This window comes from Crotalus tigris, unplaced genomic scaffold, assembly GCF_016545835.1.
Source record: "Crotalus tigris isolate CLP2741 ecotype Arizona unplaced genomic scaffold, ASM1654583v1 scf7180000024340.7048381, whole genome shotgun sequence".
In the NCBI taxonomy this organism is placed as follows: domain Eukaryota; kingdom Metazoa; phylum Chordata; class Lepidosauria; order Squamata; family Viperidae; genus Crotalus; species Crotalus tigris.
In genome coordinates this window covers 476996-482995 of record NW_024100510.1, presented here as the reverse complement: position 1 = coordinate 482995, position 6000 = coordinate 476996, and positions in this window count along the sequence as shown.

Below are 6000 nucleotides of genomic sequence, written 5' to 3'. Positions count from 1 at the left end.
GGTTGGACTAGAAGACCTCCAAGGTTCCTTCCAGATATATTCTGATTGATATCTGTAAATCTAATAAATAGAAAAATAGAAGGAGAAGAAAGGGGTACAATGGAAAAAATACAGGTGATCTCTAATACATGTTAAGTTAGACTGCAGGTTCAACCATTCTGGCTGTTCTAGAATCCCAAATATTTAAACAGTAAAGTATATGTCACCAAGGGATTTTGAAAGTCTTAAAAATTTGGCTCTCTGTGATATAACAAATAATTATGGTTGTGGTAACTGAACTGCAATAGTAGTGCTACAGTGAACTTCGTATGTCAGCACTGTATGGCAAATCCATTTTCAGAATCAAAAACAGCTCTAAAAGAGATCTTGCTTCTTCAACTGAATTTGTCTGGAGCCTTGGGGTGTGGCTGAGTTGTTCTAGATTTATGATCTTCATGCAATAGCTATAACCACTCAGCAATAGGAACATCCACCTTCCCTTACTGTTCATGATCTTAACATAGAGTCAAATTGTATGAACCCAAACAAAAGGATCAGCTCAGTTCCAGAGACACTTTGATACCAGCAAATCTCAGAACCACTTACCTAAATCACCAGTTCTGATGCCACCACTCACTCATTCTTGATTCATAACTGCATCTGGATTTTTCTCCAGAACATTGCAATAGTTTGATGTTACTAATACTTTGCATTCCCAAGAATAGAACAGACAGGGGCCTTTTTATTAATAAAAAGGTTTTTTAGGATTTAATAAATCACAAAGGAAAGTAATCTGGTGTTTTGTATATAAAATTGTTTTTTAAAGGCAAAACGGATTCAATCATTCACTGATTTGTAAATCAAACCATCAAATTATTCTCTTTTACACAAAAAATGAAGTAAGGCAAAGGTGCTTTTAAGACACAAACTAAAATAACTTCAACATGGCTGTGCTTCTCTATGGGGAATAGCCAGGATTCAGGGCCAAAAGAGCTATTGCTTTACAGCTAGAAGATTCCAGAGTCCTTGCCACTCCAGGAGGTATCAAAGTAGGAAAAGGGCTTTTCAGAGAAGCTAAGTAGTTATAATTTACTCAAGCTTATCTCCAAGATCATAAAGGGCAAGACTGATGGGGTGGTCTAATATATGTTAGCTCTGATGAAATGTCAGTGAGATACAGATGGAAATTCAAGTCTAGAGATTGCAGGGGCTAAGGATGGGGAAGAAAGACAAACTGTGGTCTTTCCTCTTGTGCTGGACACAGTTCGAAACGGAATATAAGATTTCTAATTTCAGATCTATGAGCTGAATCATCATGGTTAACTCTACAAATTGCTTGTTAATAAAATTGGACAAATTCAGGTCATTCAGCTCTCACTTATATTTAAAGGAAAAAATAGAATACTTTAATATTCAGAATTCTGGTAATGGTTTAGATAATTGAAGTACAAATCCTTCAAAGTACTATTTTGTTTTAACCAAATGAATTATTTCCCTTTTCCAAGAGCATCTTTCCAGAAATTTGGGTGGGAGGTATAGTAATTGCTTTGCTTTTCAGCTTCCAAAAAATGAACAGTGAAACATGCTGTATAAAATGACTGATGTCAAATGTGTTTTGAAATTAACCAAGTTTAATTTAATTAATTAATTTATAATTAATATAATGTATTACTAATTTATAATTAATGTATAGTTCATCTTTCCTTCAGGAGCAAAAGTTTCAGGATAAATAGTGCTCCATCTTCCTATTTTTCCTACAACAACCCTATGAGGTACAATGGATTGAGAGAGAGAGAGGACTGGCCCAAGGTTACTTAAGGAGGTTCTGTGAATTGCAATGAGGATGGACTAGAATTTTGGTTTTCCCAGTCCCAGCTTATAACCACTAACACCACTCTGAAATCAGCAAAACTTTAAATATATTTTTATCAATGCAAATTCTGGCAATTTTATGAAGGGAGGTATTGCCTCCTTCCACTTTGAGACATCCCAATGCCCTCTTTCCCTGCAAAAAGTGGATTAAAAAACAAGAATAACTGGAGACTTATTGAATGGACTCTAAATCAATGTAACAAATTCATTGTGCTGAATGTCCCTTTGAATGGAACTATTAAAAATTAATTGTCTTTTGTTTTGCCCTTTGGCAAAATCCCATTGCTTGTTGGTTCCTCACACAGTTAAGTAGGAATTACATTTCATTATAATTTTCCTGGTTGCAGAATAAGAATGTGTTAAGTTCTACTGTAAACAGGCACATAATACAATTAGCTGCCTCAGCCACCTGAACAATTTAATGAATACAATATCAATTAGAAATCCTAGTTCATCTTAATTTTTCCTTCCCCATTTAAAGCAAGGAAAATATTCTTATATATCTCATTTCTGGATTACTATGATGGAGCAATATACATATATATTTCTATAACAAAGCAATTTAAAAATTAAACAAAGTTTTTAGTTTTATAGATGAATTAGGCAGTTTTGAATTCACATGTATCACAAAGGAAAAGATCTGACATTTGTGTGATCTTCTCACAAAAAGCATCTGTCCATTTTAATATAGCAGCCACTAAGGGAGTCAATATGTTATGGCTCTTTGTCCAGAGTGGCAGGTGTGGGGGAAGGCACAGAACAGAGGGAGGTAGGGATGGACATGTTATTGGTTCTTTAGCACTAAAGCATTTTTCTGCCATTCAACCACTTAATCCATTTCTGATTTCAAAATTCTAGTAATAAATCAGATAATCATCTTGTGTTTGAAATCATCTTCACAAATGCAGTACCTATCCTTTATGGGTGTCCAGCCTTTTGGTTTGCCTGGGCCACACTAAGTGAAGAAGAATTGTCTTGTGCCACATACAAAACATACAAAATATACTGGTAGTTGGTGGGTGTGTATCACACAATAATGTTAAAGTTTATGATCTTGTTGGGCTGGCTCACTAGCTGTTCAGAGCTGCATGTGGCCCGGGCTAAGGGTTGGACACACCTGTTATATTTGAATGAAAATTAGCTGACCAGCATTACTATTTTACAATGAGCTTTTATTGAAGATGTAGACTGTGGAATAATTGCTCAGCTTGGGTGTATTGAGGTTTTCCAGTATTGGTCAACTTACCTGATACTCTAGAGGGCACTGTTGAACCTTGTCATACCCACATCTCCTTTCTGTCCTTCCATCTTTTCATATACCACCCATATTATCTTCCCCAGCTTGGATTTTTCCTACTACAAACAGTGCATTAAAATCAGAACTTAAACATTGTTAATGTGAGCTGGCAGGGCTGGACCATATTTTCTTAGCTTACAGTGTATCAGGAACTGAGTATGGTGAACTCTAGATGAAAGGAAATAGTGTGGTTTGCAGGGAACATATACCTGTTCATGTTCTTTTTCTCCTATCCATATTACATGGGGTAGAAGAACAGGGCATGCTTAGATGCCACCCACAAGTATGTACACTGAACAGGACTGATGAATAAACACAAATAGCTACATCATTAGATTTATTTTAATACAAAGAAATAGTTCTATACTTGCAACATTTCAAGAAATAATACAGTTAACAATTTTATTCATTTTCATCTTTTTTTTTACATTAATACAAAGTATTACATTTGTTTTGGTTCAGACACATTAAGCTACCTTATTTTTTTCAAAAACCACATTTATTGGTAAAAACTATTGAGGCACAAATTCAGATGAAACAGTGACATAAAAGATTAACAATCTAAGTTGTACTTGTTGGTAAAAAAAAATCAAATCAAAAAGTCAAAAAGTTCTAGTTCTAATACCACCAATGTAAAGTCAAAGACAAGAGTCCTACACTGTAGTGAAACACTATGCCATGGCCACATAGAGGAAGCTGGTTCCAAAATTTTTTAGAAAGTTGAGCTGCCCTTTACACTCTCTTATCATTGGATAAATAGTGAAGTCATTTTGTGGTAGAGTAAAGCCTGAAAGCATATCTCATTGTCTTTTCTGCTTTTCTGCTGCAGATGTATTGAAAACGATTTGTATTACCAGCCTTAATGTCTGTCTCTCTGATAGCCTATTAATCTTGGTACTTCTAACCACTTCAATCACAGAAGATTCTGGGCAGTGAATGTATAGCAACAAACATGAACTAAAAGAAAAGCAAAAAAAAAAAAAAAAATCACTTCTGAGCATCTCCCTGCCTCCGAACCTTGGTTCTGCTAGAGTTTGTGCCCTTTTTGCCCTTCTATCCTCCTAATTTGAACAAGACTTCCATTTCATAAAGAAAATTTTGATATTGGCAGACTTAGGCTTGGTAATGCCCTTTTGATTGTGGTACATATTACAACACATTTCTATTATTGAGGTTTGCAGTTACCAGTAATTGGATCCCTCTACTTTTCCATTTCCTTTTCACTAATTCCATTTTTAAACAATGTTTACTTGTATTGAATATGCACTATGGTTCCCCAGTATTGTGCTTGTAAATGTCCCTCTTTCCAACTCTCAAAGCAAAATTCAATCCTCACACATCCAAAATGCAACTTAATATTAAGCATAGATATATTCAGTTTTCTTACCATGAGGCATTTCAGAACTGTGTGGAAGAGTAATTGCTCTGAGGCTTAATTGAGGTGCTCTGAAAATCAACCTCATCAATGCTGCAACACCAGTAGACTCACTACTGGGCCCTCACTCAGGATTGTGAATAGTAACTTTTTATACTGGGAATGGATATAGTTGTATCACTAAAAGTGTCTGTTGTGCAATATTTTGTTAGAACAATGCAAATCATAGTAGAACATTGTGTAAATCCTTTTGCTAGAGAAATGTCTGACACTCTTGGGGCACAAAGGCTTATTTTGCTATCTGGAAGTGGAGTCATGACAACTGGATTTCTTTTCATTTTTGGTTTGAAATGTTTCACTGCTTATTCAAATGGCTTCTTCAGTGGAGATAAGCAGTGAAATATTTCAAACCATAAAAGGAAAGAAGTCTAGTTGCCATGATTCATCTTCCAAACGCTTCTACCTGGATGACTGAGAATTTTCATGGACATATTTTACTTTGCTATGCATTGCCATACCATGACTTTTTCACCTAGGTAAGTAGGCAGATACTGTATGCTTTTATTTGCTTTCTTTCATGATTTTTTGCCCCCATTGTTTACATTATTCTCCATATATCCAGATCTACATACTAGATAAATGCCTGTCAACTCAAACAACAACAACACTCCATGAATCCAATGAAATGGGCTTTAGATTATATTGCAGTAAATCAATTAATTTATAAAGCACTAAAGCTAGAAATGGAGAGTATTGAACTCAGTGTCACCTCAACACCTCATAATATGGAGAAAGAAAGAAATGGGATTTGGATGATACCTTCATTTTATGGCATTCTTGACTAAAAGTCAGTATGTAACAGTCAGAAGTTGAATATTTAATCTAGAAAATCTAGAAAATAATGTAGATATCATGGTGGCATAAAGTATAAAATGTGACCTGTGATGTAAAACGCAATATCAACACAACCTGTTTCTTGTGGCCATTCTTGAAAGCTTTGATACGTGCACAATTGACACTGAAGAGAGCCAGTGAGCTTCCATCTATTGTTTCTGCTCACTAATCCCCTATTTCAATAATAAGTTTGTCACTAGTTTATGTAAATGTATTCAAGAAGATAAATAACAGAGAAAACAATTATTTTTACCTGGGCTATGCTTCAATTTACTATTATAGCAACAATGTAATTTCCAAAGGTGGAAAAGAGTTGGGTTTATTTATTCAGTTTCTTCAAATATGATTTCCTTTGTGGTAAAAGGGTGAACAAACTGATGTCATCAAATCCATATTAATAGGATTCATGTAGTTTCCTAGAAGATACACAGAAGGACTATACTTATTGAATGCTTTCAAACATGAATACAATCATTAGCAGGGTGTGTATAACCTGCGGAGTTGTAAATTGTCACATATTTTGCAAAGTCTGAAATAAAAATTTGGCCACATGAAAATAGGAATGCATAAGGAATACATTGAT